The following is a 15,102-nucleotide window of genomic DNA, read 5'->3' on the forward strand; positions in this document are numbered from 1 at the left end:
CAGCCTCCTGCAGCCCTGGCCCAGGCCCCCGCCTCTCTCGACCTGCCTTTGCTGTCCACGCCTTCCTCTTAATTGATAACATAGCAACATTAATGAGAAACATTGAAAAGAAAATCTCTCACATCCCACCACCTTCACACAGTTCTACACATGGACACGTTCTTTAAAAAAACCATTCCGATGTGCTAAAATTGTACAGAATACACACACACACACACACACACACACACACACACAGACAGGAGTATAATAAAATTGGGGAAATCTGCATGAGGTCAGTGGATTATATCACTGTCAATATCCTTGTTTTGCAAGATGTCACCAATGGGGGAAACTGTAAAAGTGGTAGCTTTTTGTATTCTTTCTTTTTTCTTTTTCTTTTTTTTGCAGTACGTGGGCCTCTCACTGCTGTGGCCTCTCCCGTTGCGGAGCACAGGCTCTGGACGCGCAGGCTCAGCGGCCTTGGCTCACGGGCCCAGCCGCTCCGCGGCATGTGGGATCTTCCCGGACCGGGGCACGAACCCGTGTCCCCTGCATCGGCAGGCAGACTCCCAACCATTGTGCCACCAGGGAAGCCCTTGTATTATTTCTTACAACTGCACGTGAATCTACAATTATCCAAATAAAACATCAATTAAAAACAAAGTACTTCTAAGGAGCTGAGATCCATGAGTAGCATTTCATGTTACACTATTTTACACTAAGATGATATTGTAAACATTTCCTGTGTTTCTACAACCCTGGCAATAATCACCTACTAGCTGTGTCATCTTGAGGGTGTAAAATCGTTTTCTTAACCATCCTTCTTACTAGATCTTAAGTTGTTTCCAATTCTTAGGCACCGTCAATAATGCCATAACGAACATTGCTATGCGTATAGCACTTTTATTCTTTTGAACTATTTCATTAGCATAAGTTCCCAGGGAGTGGGAGCATCGGGTATAAGGAAGCCTGGAGCTTTGTGGCTGTATTGTGTTTTATTAATTTAATGTTATGATACCTTTATTATTGTCTTTTCCAACCTACAGATTGGCTTTCTCCCAAGTGAGTGAAAATTCTCTGCTGTGCCTTTCGGCATTCAGATTCGTAGGAAAAAAACAAGGACACCTCCACCTTTTTCTACCTACACAACTTCACCTGGGATGTGAGTGGCAGAATGCAGGGGCAGCAAAGTTCAGCGAGAAGAGCTGTCACCGGCGTCACCTCCCACGGGGCCTTGGCGGGCGTCCTAGGACCTCGCCAACCCAGCTGGCGCCCACCACCTTCTCCCCGGCGAGACAAAGCAGCAGAGGCGAGGCGGAGCCTGCGACTTTCCGGAAAACGGAGCGGCATTTGCTCCCTCTTCGGGCGCTTCTTTCTGAGCGGCAGAAAGCCATTTCTAGAACACACTGGATTAGGTTAAAAAGCGGTTGAAAAACCGCCGCGTCCTTCGGATGCCGTGTTGGGGGGGTCCTGAGTGACAAGCCCCCACTTCTCCGGGGCGATCGCCGCCTGGGAAGCGCAGCAGGGCAAGCCCTGGGCAGCGGCTCTTCCAGAGCTTTCTGCGGGCCCTGCGTCACCCTCCGGAGTGAGCCGCCGCCGCGGGTGGGCCGCAGGTGAGCGCTTCAAGGGCGGGGCGGGCGGCCCGGGAGACGCCAAGGCCACCGGCTAGACAGCCTGCGGGGCGCCAGGGGCCAACCTTCGCCCGCTGGGGTGTGTTATTTTATATTATTTTATCTTTATCTTATTTTATTAATTTATTTTATTATTCAAAAATTTGTTATTTTATATTTACTTAAAAATTTTTGTAGGGCCTCCCTGGTGGCGCAGTGGTTGAGAGTCCGCCTGCCGATGCAGGGGACACGGGTTCGTGCCCCGGTCCGGGAGGGTCCTGCATGCCGCGGAGCGGCTGGACCCGTGGGCCATGGCCGTTGAGCCTGCGCGTCTGGAGCCTGTGCTCCGCAACCGGAGAGGCCACAACAGTGAGAGGCCCACATACCGCAAAAAAAAAAAAAAAAAAAATTTGTATTATATTTTATGTTATTAAAAAAATAATTTTATCATTTCACTTTCTTTTTTATATTGTACTTTATTATTATTTGTTTTGTTTTATTTTATTCTTAATATAATTTAAAGTTTTCTTAATTTAATTTGATTGAGGGGGCAGTTAAGATGGCCAGATAAAATACAGGATACCCAGTTAAATTTGAATTTCAGATAAGCAACAGATAGTTTTTCAGTGTCAGTATATCCTGTTTAGTATGCCCTGTGTAGTATATGTATGTCCCAAATATTCTGTCTTGTATTTTTATTTAAATCTGGCAACGCTATTTGCAGTAGAACGCCTTTCTTTGGAGGGAATCTGACTGAGAGCCCCAATAACTCACACAGAGAAAGTGACATATTTTGTGTGGACTTGGGGTGGGCAGGAGGCAGGAGTGTGTGTCACCCAGAGCCTCTGTGGCCGGCCTGAGGAGCCCCACTGGACAGAACTGATGTGCCCAAGCTCTCTGTAGGGGCCAGAAAGCAAGATAGCAGGAATCACAGCAGGAACCCAGTACTAGCCTCTGCGGTCACTGTTTCTGTCCCCTCAGATTTTATTTTATTTTATTATTATTTTTTAATTAATTAATTTATTTTTGGCTACGTTGGGTCTTCGTTGCTGGCGTGGGCTTTCTCTAACTGCAGCGAGCAGAGGCTACTCTTCACTGCGGTGCAGGGGCTTCTCACTGCGATGGCTTTTCTTGTTGTGGAGCATGGGCTCTAGGCGCGTGGGCTTCAGTAGTTGTGACATGCAGGCTTCAGTAGTTGTGGCTTGCGGGCTCCAGAGCACAGGCGCAGCAGTTGTGGCTCACAGGACCAGTTGCTCCACGGCATGTGGGATCCTCCCAGACCAGGGCTCAAACCCGTGTCCCCTGCATTGGCAGGTGGACCCATAACCACTGCGCCACCAGGGAAGTCCCCCCCTCAGATTTTAGAAGAGGACTAAGTGGCACTGCAGAGGGAACACATTGGATTTTCCCAAACACAGCCTCTGAAAATGTCCCTCGGGCTCATCTCCTGTGAGCCTTAAGCTCTGAGGGTGGGGCCCAGGTTGGTGACTGTGGGATCTGGGCAAGAGACAGACACCTCGGTTTCTCCATCTGTGAAATGGGGCTATGGCTGGGATTACACGAGATGAGTGATGGGAAAGTGCCCGGTGAACTGCAAAGCACAGGTACTCTGCTGTTCGCTTATACTTTCTCCTGTCAGCTTTACTGTGGTGTAATTCACAGACAGTAACATTCACCAATTTTAGGCATACAGTCCACTGAGTTTTGACCTATGTTTATAGTTGTGTGATCACCACAATTGCAAATATCCCTTCCTTTTAGGTCATCAAACATTTGTTGTGCATCTATGCCCTAGGGCGTGCGAGGTACTCTGGACAGAGATGACAGTCCTTTCTGGAGGAACTCAGAGTCTGGTAGAGAAGATGGATCACACATATACCTGTGTGAGAAGCACCCTCTGAAGGGAGCACACCAGGGCATGGGGGGTCCAGCAAGGTATGAGGTTACAATTGTGACTATAACTCCCTAGAGCATTTAACAATCTGGCTGCCTCTAACTCAGCCCATCAAGCTCTCAGTCCCACCCTACAAGAAGCCTGCTGGGTCTTGAATACCCCGTGCACACCTTTTTGTCCTTTTTTATCTGCCAGAAGCTCATTCCTCTTCATGCTTCAAAGCCCAGCTCAAATGTTGCCTCCTCTGAGAAGTCATCCTGATTTTCCCGGTGGTTGTAGGGCAGAGTTTCGACTCCCTGCTCAGTGGATTTGGGGCCTGCAGGTGTTGAAGGTTAGAGGGAGGCCTAGTTGGAAGGGCAGCAGGGTAGGCCAGAGGATCACTTCCTCTAAACGGCAGGTGCCGAGGGCAGGGAGTGTGGGGACCGGGGCTCAGGGATGTGGTGGGGAAGGCTGAGTACCCTTCCTCCTGGACCAAGTCCACCCAGCCAATAAAGTCATGCTTCCCGCCGGGCAGGAACCAGGGTTCGGGCTGTGGGGAGTGAGTGGCGGAGGAGGCAGGTGGTGTACCTGTCAGGAACGGCCTCTGCTTACACACCCTTCTGAATCTAGGGTAGATGGTACCCATGCAAATACTTGTTCAGCAGGTGCCGAAGCTCGTACTTGTGAGGATGTGTAATGGGGGTCGATGGGCAGAGCCGGCTCAGACCCTGCCGTCTTCCCCGAGGTTCCCCCGTGCTCTGTGCCTTTCCCTGCACTAGCTCCATGGGGCGTCTCCCACTTGGAGGCTCTGAGCTCCTAGAGCCAGTGCTGGCACACCGGCTTCCTGGGCTCCTCCAGGCTCTGTCCTCCCAGAGCTGATAGTCTAGTGGCTGTAGGGCAGAAAGGTGAGACAGGAGAGTTGCTGTGGGAGCGCAAAGGGGTTCATTTCTCACCTTCCTTCTGGTCGGCATTGCCTTTTAAGTAAATCTGGAATCCATTTATTTCTTTTCAGCTGCACCGCCGCCATCCCAGCCACCATCATGTCATATCTGGATGGCCAGATGTCTCTCCACAAGCCATGACTTGTGACTTTGGTCAGTTCACTCCATGGCAGCCTGAGTGATCTTAAAACAACAACAACAACAGCAATGAAACAATTTGGTACTATTACAAAAGCTAATACACACTTATGGTAAAAATTCAAATAATAAAGGATATATGGTGAAATGTCCAAACCAGATCCCTCTTTCCCTCATCTGCAACCTCCAGACCTACTTCCCAGAGGCAACCGGTTCCTTCCGTGTACTTCCAATTTTTTTCGAGGCATATAAATGCTTTTTTATATGTGTGTACATAATTGCCTATGTATGTATACAGGTGTGTATGTATGCAACCTTAAAAACAAACAATGCAGACTCCCGCACCTTGCATTTTTCACTTGCAAGTGCGCCAGAGCTTTTTCCTACCGCCAAATCCGAGGACTGCTGCCCTATTGTTCCCAGTGATTTGCTCTTATAAAAATCGCTGCAGTGCAATCAGTTCCTAGAAGTGGAATTGCTGGCTTAATGGAGACGTGCAATTAAAATGTTGATAGCTATTGCCTCTCAGAATGGCCTTCTGATTTCCATTTCCAGAGTGCGACTTCTCCTCACCCTCATCAACACTCCCCCATATCTTTGTCACGTGGATAGGTAAAAATTGGCAACTCCTTTTAAATTGTATTTTTAAAATTACGAGTTAGGCTGAGCTTCCAGCATATCTGTTATCCACGTGAATCTCTCTTTCTGCTGAGTTGCCTTGCCTGTTCTTTCTGCTGAGTTCTTTATCTTTGGCTTTTGAGTTCCAAGCATTCTTTGTAGTTAAGGAAATAGGCACATTGTCTCTCATATTGTTGCAAATATTTCTCCCAGTTTTCCAATGGTCTTTTGACTTTATTTTTGCCATGAAAGAGTTTTATGCTTTTTAGAATCAAATTAATTAATCCTTTCCTTCTCAGTTTATGGAATTAGTACCATGATTTTCTACTCTGCTGCTGCAGAAGAAATCTATTCATGCTTTCTTCTCATGCTTTCATGGTTTGATTTTTACATTTAAATCTTTGACCCATCTGTAATTTATTTTGATGTGAAGGAGAGAGGTATAGATCCACATTTAATGGTTTTCCAAATGGCTAGCCATGTTCCCAATACTATTTACTGAGTAATCCATTCCCCCCATGTAGTTCCGGCTTTATCATATTCTAAATTTCCATGTATAGTTGTGTCTACTTCTGGGCTCTGTATTGTGTTCTATTGATCTTTCTGCCTATTCTTGTATGTGTGCCAAATTGCTTTATTTACTCCAGCTTTATCATGTATATATTTTTACCTAGTGAGGTTCTGTTTTAGAAATTTATTGGCCATTTGCACTCATTTTTTTTCCAGATGAATTTTAATGTTATTTTATCAGTGTAGTGGGTAAGCAGCCTGAAATATGTAATTACAAAGTAATTTAATCACACTGTGGTATGTGGTGTGGAGGGAAGGTACTAGGAGTTGGGGAAGTGTAATATACTGGCCCTATAGTTCAGAAGGTTATATTATATGTACGTGGCAAATGTATAGATAAATTTAAGGAAACTTCACATTTTCACAATACTGTCTTTTTGTTCAAGACAAAATGTGTTTTTCCATTTATTCGAGTCTTCGTTTTTGCTCCTCAGTGAAGTTTACAGCTTTTCTTTAGAAACATATTACCTACATCTGGGTAAGTGACTTTCTGAGTAGTTTGCTCTTTGTGTTACACTTATGAATGGACTCTTCATCCAGTGTATTTTCTTTTTTCTTTTTTCTTTTTTTTTTTTTTGCGGTACGCGGGCCTCTCACTGTTGTGGCCTCTCCCGTTGCGGAGCACAGGCTCCGGACGCGTAGGCTCAGCGGCCATGGCCCACGGGCCCAGCCGCTCCGCAGCATGTGGGATCTTCCCGGACCGGGGCACGAACCCGTGTCCCCTGCATCGGCAGGCGGACTCTCAACCACTGCGCCACCAGGGAAGCCCCTGCCTGCCTTTTTCATGGCTGCATCCCCAGCCCCTAGAATAATGCCGGCAGGTGGTATTTAGATAGAAGTCGTGTGCCCTGACTTCAGGTCTGGAGCACTCAGACGTCCAGGACTGAGGACTTGCAGACAGTAAGAAACCCACGTGGGTGGCATGTGGCAGCAGTTCAGGCAGCAGCACCTGACTCTTGCAAAAAAGGAGACTTATCTGCCTCATTCTAATTTCAAGAAGAAGGTGCCCATATACTGGACAAATGGCTGAAGACATTAACTCAGTGGGCTGGCAGAGATTTTTATGAAGTGTGTGTGGCAACATAAGTTATGATAGAAGTGAAGATATCAGGATAAAAAATACAGACTGATTACAGGCAGGGTGTAAGCAGCACAAATACAGTGACTGATTTTTTTTACTTGTTTTGTTCACAGCCATTGCCTGGAACAGTGCCTGGGACATGGTGGGTACTCCGTAGATACTTGATCGAATGAATGAACTAGGCATAAAATTGGCATAAGATTGGAAGTTCCAGTAGCATCAAGGGTATTAAGGTGATGTGATTACTTTTTATTCTCTTGTTTGATGTCTTCCCCGTTGTCTATAACGGAGTTAGGCAACTTGTCGATGAAAAAAATTTTTTCTTACGTTTTTTGGGCAAAGCTTTTCCGAGATGGCACCACACTAGGTGGCCACCAGAGGGCAGGGTTGCCCTACTGTCGGGGGCCGTAACCACCAAACCAAGTTTCTTCTAAAACCCTTAAGTCATGTGGAGGTTTAGTTACACACCTGGGGACCTTCCTGGTGACAGGATTCAATCCTATTTCTCCCTCACCCAGCTCTCAGCTCCCCAGATTGGAGGCAAAAGCTTTTGTGTGAAGAACACAACCTGTCCCATTGGGCCCTGCACCTTCTCTGAACCAGCTTTTAATTTATTGAGTGCTGAGCCCCTTCTGAGTGCCGTCTCTGGGATGAGCAGTGAAGAGGACTTGGTTCCTACACTCACAAAGCTTGTCCCAGGCCTGCTAACCTTCAGATTCACACAGGGAAACTCAGGCCTGGAAAGATGCCAAGCTTGGCAAAAAAAAAAAAAGTCTAGAGCTTAATTTAGCAACCTGTCTTATTTATTTGTGTGTCCATTCAAAAAGAGAGTGGTACTGGTGCGTGTGGCTGGGGCTGGTGGGAGGATTCATTCATTCTCCCCAAATATGCACCAGGTCCCTCTTCTGCACAGACACTGCTCCAGGCACTGGGGAAGCAGCAGACCCTACCCTCGTGAAGCTTACAGTTTGGTGGTGGTGGTGATGGGGTTACAGACAAATAAATACAGAGTGTGAAGGTGGCGATGAGGGCTGTGAAGGAAAACAGGCAGGATAAGGGGGTTGAGAGTGATGGGCTGGTGATGCTGTTTCTATAAAGAAGTCAGGGAAATCTCTGATGAGGTTAATTTTGAGCAGAGACCTTAGTAAAGTGAAGGAGCAGAACTAGTGGCCATCTGGGAGAAAGCAGAAGGGGCAGAATGTGCAAAGGCCCTGAGGCAGGAGTGTGCTCAGGTGGGAATGTGTATGTGTGTGTGTGGGGGGGTGCAGGTTCTGGAGAGGTGCAAGATCCCACAGACCCTGTGGGCTGCTGTAGACTTTGCCTTTTGCTCTGAGCTGCTGCACTGAGAATAGTCTGCAGAGGCGCAAGGTGGCAGCAGGGAGACTGGTCATCTGGGTGAGCTGATGGTGGCCTTACACCTGGGACCCTCAGTAAACGCTTGCTGAATCGAACTAAGCTATTCTTATCAGAGCTTGCTTGAAATCATGACCTCCTGACCTGCTACAGAGAATGGAAAAAGCACCACAGGAACAAAACCTCCAAAGGAAAAACTGCCCCAATTGTGATGGGATAAAAAGGAAGATTTTTTTCCTATTCTCCATCAGGAACCAGAATTCTGAAGGGGAAAGGCTCCTGGCCAGAAATGCCTGGCCAGACCTCGAATTTGGCAGAAGAGCGATCTGAAGCCCAGGGTGGTGAGGTGACTCATCCAAGGTCACACAGCAGCTTAGTGGCCACCTGGGATGCTGGAATGAGGACTCTTGCCCTGCACTGTGTACCTCTTGCTGCTTTGTTCCTTTTCCCAGGCTCTCAGACAGTCCCTTCTCTGCTCCCACAGTATGAATCGCCTCTCGCCTGGGGCTCCGCTCGTGGCTCTGGCTACTCGCCAGCTCAGCCAGGTTGCACCCAGCAGCCCCAGCCTCGCTGTGTTCTCCCAGGACCCTGAGCCGGCTCTGGTCCTCTTTCCACTTGGCAGGCCCCCTGGTTCTCTCACTCCGAATCCAGAACAGAAATAAATTTGATCTGTGACTGACGCTTTCATGCAATGTTGGTGAGAGGGAGAATTTGCAGTATCTATCAAGATTACAAGTGCCATGCCCTTAAACCTAGAATTCCACCTCCAGGGTTTATCCTGTGGAAACGCTGTGACTCTGCACTCTCCTGGTGGCCTCCTCTCTGGCCTTTCCCTCTGCCACCCAAGCTCTCGACGTGGCTGTTTCTGCAGGCACTAGACCTTTGAGGCCTCTCTCCCTCTGTGTGCTCTCTGGGTGTGACTCTCCGTTCCCTTGGTTTTAAATGCCGTCTCTACGCTGACTCTCCCTTGGTTAAGACATCTCAGTGGCTCCAGTCTCATTCAGCCAACTGCCTTTTTATTTTTGAGATGTAATTCATGTACCATAAAATTTGCCATTCTGAAGTGCGTATTTCAGTGGTTTTCAGTATATTCACCAGGTTGTGCAGCCATCGCCACTGTATAATTCCAGAACATTTTCATCACCCCAGAAGGAGCCCTGCCTCCACGAGCAGTCACTCTCCGTTACCCTCTCCCGTCAGCCCTAGGCAGCCGCTAATCTATTTTCTGTCTCCATGGATTTGCCTATCCTGTACACTTCCTGTCAATGGAACCATGCAATAGATAGCCTTTGTGTCTGACATTCTTTCACGTAGCATAATGTTTTTGAGGTTCACCCATGTTGTAGCGTGTATCAGTACTTCATTCCTTTTTGCGTCCAAATGAGGGTTTCATCATATACCATAGATGTAGACCATATTTTGTTTACCCATTCATCAATGGATAGATATTTGGATCGCTTTCGTTTTCTGGCTGTTATGAATAATGTTGCTGTGAACATTTGTGTACACGTATTTGTGTGCCTATGTTTTCAGTTCCGGCCCATCTCTCTAAAGTTGTAACCCTTCTTCCCCATCCCGCCCTTCTCTCCTGCTTCCTCACCCCTCCCTACACCACCCCCATGGCACTTAGCACTCTGTATCCCACTTTGGATTTTACTGATTTGATTGATTGTCTCCCTTTCTCTCAATAGAATATAAACTGCATTTTTGGCTGTTTTGTTTATTTCTGTATTCCTAGTGCCTTGAACAAGGCCTGGCACCAAAGTAGCTCAGTAGATACGTGTTGAATGAATAAATGAAGGAAGGAAAAACAACTGTTCTGCTTCTCATCTCTTTCTGCTCCTCCAGTTCTCTAACTAACTCAGGGGTAACCACTCACCATTGTTTCCCAGGTAGTTAACTCGGTTTCTCTAAATAACATGCCACTGCTGCCTTCTTTTGATTTATCCATTTTAAACTTCTATCAGCTTCCTCTGACCCTGCTACCTCTTTTCCATTATCCCCAAATTGATGTTTTACATTTAGTTAAATCATTCGGACTATGGAAATATCGTTCGGTGCAAAGACAAATTTGCACTCTCATTATATTTCCTTCCTTAAACACCTTTTTGCTTTTCTTAGAGCTTCTAATTGCCTATGTCATCCCCTGCAATGTTTATTATTATTATCATCATAACTCTGATCATTTAAAAAATTTTTATTTATTTATTTTATTTTTGCCTGCATTGGGTCTTCGTTGCTGCACACGGGCTTTTTCTAGTTGCGGCAAGCGGGGGCCACTCTTCGTCGTGGTGCGTGGGCTTATTGCGGTGGCTTGTCTTGTTGTGGAGCACGGGCTCGAGGAGCGCGGGCCTCAGCAGTTGTAGCACGCAGGCTCAGTAGTTGTGGCTCGCGGGCTCTAGAGCGCAGGCTCAGTAGTTGTGACACACGGCCTTAGTTGCTCCGTGGCATGTGGGATCTTCCTGGACCAGGGTTCGAACCCGTGACCCCTGCATGGGCAGGCAGATTCTTAACCACTGCACCACCAGGGAAGCCCCAACCCTGATCATTTTTGAATGGTGTACCATATTAGAGAGTCTTAGCAGGTTTTTTTCCTCCATGGTGCTTATCACAACTTGTAATTATGCATTTACTTGATTGTTCACTTTCTTAAATGTCTCTTGTTGAAACATAAGCTTCTAGAACAAAGCCTGCTTTGTTTACCAGAGCATTTCCAGCACCCGGCACTAATAGATCCTCAATACATATTTACTGAATAAATGAACAGCAAAAACTGGCAACATATATGGCCACCAGTGGCTGGTTGGTTCAGCAAATTGTAGAATATCTCTATAATGGAATAGTATTCAGCATCTGGAAACAATGAGCTATGAAGGTTGAATACTCTCCTGTATCACCACTGTTTTGTTCTTATCACTGCTAAATCCCCCAAATTTTGCAGCTTCAGAGGAATCACTATATTATATTATGCTCAAGGATTCTGTGGGTCAGGACTTGACCTCCACATTTGTTTTTAAAACTTAACATAGGGACTTCCATGGTGGCACAGTGGTTAAGAATCCATCTGCCAGTGCAGGGGACATGGGTTCGATCCCTGGCCCAAGAAGATCCCACATGCCGCAGAGCAACTAAGCCCGTGCGCCACAACTACCGAGCCTGCGCTCCAGAGCCTGTGAGCCACAACTACTGAAGCCTGCGTGCCTAGAGCCCGTGCTCCACAACAAAAGAAGCCACCACAACGAGAAGCCCACGCACCACAGTGAAGAGTAGACCCTGTTTGCTGCAACTAGAGAAAGACTGCACGCAGCAACAAAGACCCAATGCAGCCAATATAAATAAATAAAATTTTTAAAATGGTCAAATGGTAACTTAAAAAAATTAACTTGTGTTTTGTCTTATAAGATCGAAACATAGTTATTACAGAAAAGTCAGAAAATATAAACAAAAGATCAAATAGAAAACACTTTGTAATGTAACTCGTCTAGCAATGAGCACTGTTAAAATCTCCAACGTGTCCTTTCCAGACCCTTTGTGTTCTGTTTTCTCGTAAATCCTTCCAGGCTTAAACAAATGTATATACAACTCCATCGTGCTGGGTTGTGATCTGTATTTTCTACCCACCAACACATTGTGGCAGTCTCCCTGTATCAGTGATACCAACCTCAGCCTCTTTCTTCCAAAAGGCTTTATAACATCATATTATGTTTGTTCATTTGTTCTTCCCTTCATTGAACAAATGCCTGCCATGTACCAGACACCGTGCTGTGTTGTTAGGTGTATAGTGGGGGTTTTTTTTAAGTGGATTTTTTTAAATTTATATTTTATTTATTTGTTTTTGGCTGCATTGGGTCCTCCTTGCTGTGTGCAGGCCCTCTCTCCTTGCGGCGAGCAGGGGCCATTCCTCACTGCGGTGCACGGGTCTCTAACCACAGTAGCCCCTCTCATTGCAGAGCACAGGCTCTAGGTGTGCAGGCCCCAGCAGTTGTGGCACACGGGCTCGGCAGCTGTGGCTCGTGGGCTCTAGAACACAGGCTCAGTAGTTGTGGCGCATGGGCTTAGTTGCTCCGCAGCACATGGGATCCTCCCGGACCAGGGAGCAACTCAGAATTTCACTCGCCGGTAGGGCTTCGTGTCACCTGTAGCCTTGAAGGGCTGATGTCATTTGGCGCCCTCTCTTCAAGGTCATGGATGAGAGTGTTTCCAAAGACCAGTCCTTGCACAGATCCTGGAGCCCGACCATGGAGGCCAAGCCCTTCTTGCTGTCATGCCAGGGTCCTGTCTGTGACCACACACTCCCCCCCAGATGGTGACACATCTTCACTGAGTCACCTTTGGTGGAGAAGCCACACCTCAAAGTCCCAAAGTATGATGAAATGGGACTCAACTGCTCCGACACATTTTCCTCAAGGCCGCGTCCCTTACTCCTTAAGGCAAGACCTTGACCTGAAGGATTATTATGGGATCTGGGGGTATCAGATACTGCGGCTGTGTGAATGTGAAAGAGAGCTTTATATTTATTTTTGTGGTGTTCATTTAAAATTTATTATTAATAAAAATGCTTTCTTACAAAAGGGCTATATGTTTATTTTAGAGAATTTGGAAAATTTAGAGACAAATGAAAAGAAGAACACAAAACGCCCCAATAATCCCTGGATTAGCACTGTTAGCATGTGGGGCACGTTTTCCGGAGAATCTAGTTCTCTTCTGTGTACTCTGTTAAAACAGCAAAAATGGGATCACACCACAGATATTGATTTGCCACTTGCTGTTTACCACTTAATAACAGCAGGAATGTCTTTCCACGGGATTACACATTTTTCTACTGTGGGAGAGACTTCTGGGTGCTCAGGTCGGCAGCAACCTTCTCACCCACGTGGGACGCTGGCCCTGCCTTGCCCTCTGGGGGTGGTACAGAGGAGACCCTCGCTCTGGGCCCTCGTGCCCCCCGACCCCTCTGGGCCCCATGCTATGGCCAGTCCAGGACAGGGGGACGGTGCGCATCCTTTTCCCTCCCCTCCCGAGTATGAGCCTTGAGGTTTTAAGTCTGTTGTTTCAGATGGCCGAGCAGACCCCCGAGTAGGCAGCAAGGGAGGTGGGCTGCGGAGCAGAGACCTCAGGGAGCCTGAGAACTTCTGAGAGGCCCCCGCACCCCAGCCTCCCGCCTCCCTTCCTCCACCCCTGCCCCCACCCGCCTGCTCTTCACATCCCATTACCCTGGTCTGACCATCATTAGCGTCTAAAACATTTGGGGGGCCGAGAGTCACTGGGCTCTGGGGCCTTTGTCATCCACCCACTTGAGTGGAGTACAGTGGGCTGAAGGCCGCAGAAACAATGGCAAATGGCTCCCCTGCCAGTGCTGATGCAGCCCCTCGGGCTCCCCTGAAAGCCTCTGCCTTCCTCAAGCTCCTCTCCCCTCCCCGAGCTCATCCCTTTCCAGCTCCATCTGGGAAATCGACCTCTTCAACTCAGTGCCCAGCAAACCACTTCTGCTCTCAGCTCCTGAGCTTTTTAAAAGCAGAAGGAGAAGATGAGACTCGACTACTGTTTTTGTCTCCCTGCTCCCTCCCCACTCCCCATCTAGGCCTGTGCAATGGAGGCAGCAAGCAAGCGGCTGCCCAACGAGATGCCACGACTTTGTTAGGGGAAGACAGGGCCTGGGGGACACTCTCTCTCCCAGGGGCTTCAGGTGAAAAGCCAGGGCCCCTTGACCACATTTGTTTCCCCACAATGACAGTCCCCGGGCCAGTGTTCTCAAGGCCAGGCCACCAGCAGCCCTGGGGCGCAGTCACCACAGATGGGAAGTGGGGGATACGTGACTGGATGTGCAGGGAAAGCTGCCCTGTTCTGCCAGGCCTGGTGAAGAATTCAGAGACTCTTTGAGGGCAAGCATAGCCACCATTCTCTTCTCTTTTAAACTGGGGTATAATTTACCTAGAGAGAACTGTGCACATGGTGACTATAACTTTTGTTCTCTTTTGATACGCCTGTGTGACCCACACCCATCAAAATATAGAGCATTTTCCTGACCCCCGAAAGTTCTCTCATATGTCTTCTCAGTCAACCCCTCACCACCACCCCCAGCCCTCCCCGCCAGGGGCAACCACTCATCCAACTTCTCTCACCGGAGATGAACTTTGCCTGTCCGAGGACTCGGTATAAATGGACCCACACACACCGTGTAAACTCTTCTGACTTCTTTCACTCAATCTCATGTTTCTGAGAGTCACCCACGTTGTTGCGTTCACCAGTAGTTTGTTCCTTATGAATACACCACAAGTTTTCATCCGTTTCCCTCCCAAATCACCCCCTCTTTTTTTTTCTTTTTTGATGTGTATTTCTCTTCTTTTCTTCTTGGCCGTGTCACACGGCTTGTGGGATCTTAGTCCAGGGATCAAACCCAGGCCACTTGCTTTGGGAACGTGGAGTCTGTGCCGCTGTGCCACCAGGGAAGTCCCAGTTATCTCTTTATTTAGATATTTAGATATTGTCTCTTGATTTCCTAATGATCCCTAGTGACATTAGTTATGCATTACTTCTCTCTCTCTCCTTTGTCAACTAATTTGTTGCTCAGGGTTTTATCTCTGTAATCTGAAATAAGTATCATTCGATTTTTTCAGTTTCAAAGGACATTGTTCTATTCTCCCCTAGTAACCAGGGGCAGTCAGAAGCCTTATTCTGGCTTGTACTCATCGCCTTTCTGGTTCTCCCATTTTCAGTCAGTTGAATTATTCCTGCAGTGTCAGAGCATCTGACACTTACCTGTAGCTTCGTCTCTTAGTTTCAGTTCTTCAGTTACATTTAACATCACCCCACCCCACCTGACCAAGAATTAGGCTGAAGCTTCAGAACAATTTCACAGTTTCCTTAAATTTGGTCTGTGGTAGGTTCCTGCATGTTCATACCTGGTTGTTTGTGGCCTTTATACTTGAAGAGTAG

General features: G+C 47.4%; 1 long non-coding RNA gene across 1 annotated transcript; it reads left to right on the forward strand.

Annotated features, from left to right (window-relative positions):
* The first annotated feature begins 1,248 nt into the window (after positions 1 to 1,248).
* On the forward strand, positions 1,249 to 5,062 carry LOC137205395 (uncharacterized). The gene is made up of 3 exons (XR_010934118.1): positions 1,249 to 1,595; positions 3,354 to 3,527; positions 4,478 to 5,062. It is a non-coding gene; the product is annotated as an uncharacterized lncRNA (long non-coding RNA).
* Positions 5,063 to 15,102: the final 10,040 nt, after the last annotated feature.

Source organism: Pseudorca crassidens, chromosome 14 (genome assembly GCF_039906515.1).
Source record: "Pseudorca crassidens isolate mPseCra1 chromosome 14, mPseCra1.hap1, whole genome shotgun sequence".
Taxonomy (NCBI): Eukaryota; Metazoa; Chordata; class Mammalia; order Artiodactyla; family Delphinidae; genus Pseudorca; species Pseudorca crassidens.